We start from the raw sequence: 669 nt of genomic DNA, 5'->3' as shown, positions 1-669 counted from the left end.
ATGAAAATAAAACCTTGCTTTGCAGAAAAACAAAAACAAAAACAAAAAAGCAGTGCAGCGCCCCCTGCCTGTAAAGGCTGGAACACCAGCTGAATGGAACAGCAGCTAAACTCGGATTATCTCGTGATTTTCTTTTAATAAGTTTTTTTTTAATGGTGAAAATACCATACAGACAGGTTAAAATTACATGAGCAAGGTAATGAGTACATTTCTTATCAAGCATTGTTGCTTCCTCTTTTGTTTCCCCTTACCATCTCTGCCCACCCCCCCCCCACCAAAGTTGTAAAGTTCATTTTTGGACATAACGTCTTGTACATCTCATTGTTGCAATGGGTCCACCTGTATTGTATTTAAACAATTTGTTTTTCCCCTTCCCCTCCACAAATTATACCAACATCAAATACAGTGAAAATAGGGGTTATACTGTGGGGGAGGGACATACAAAGCAATAAAAAATCATCTTATAAATATGTTAGAAACAATAGCAAGAAAGAAAAACTATTTGCGTCCTTATCTTGGGGTTCATTTCGCCTGACATCAACTTGTATCTTGTGATTTTCTTTATTTATTCCCACTGAGAGTTCTGGGCTCCAGATGAAAATCTACAGCTCAGAGAGGAAAAGAAAAAAAATTTTTTTTTGGGTCCGGTCGTGGGGCCTGAACTCTGGG

This window comes from Dipodomys ordii, unplaced genomic scaffold (assembly GCF_000151885.1).
Source record: "Dipodomys ordii isolate 6190 unplaced genomic scaffold, Dord_2.0 Scaffold31, whole genome shotgun sequence".
Lineage (NCBI taxonomy): Eukaryota > Metazoa > Chordata > Mammalia > Rodentia > Heteromyidae > Dipodomys > Dipodomys ordii.
Note: the sequence above shows the minus strand (reverse complement) of the source record.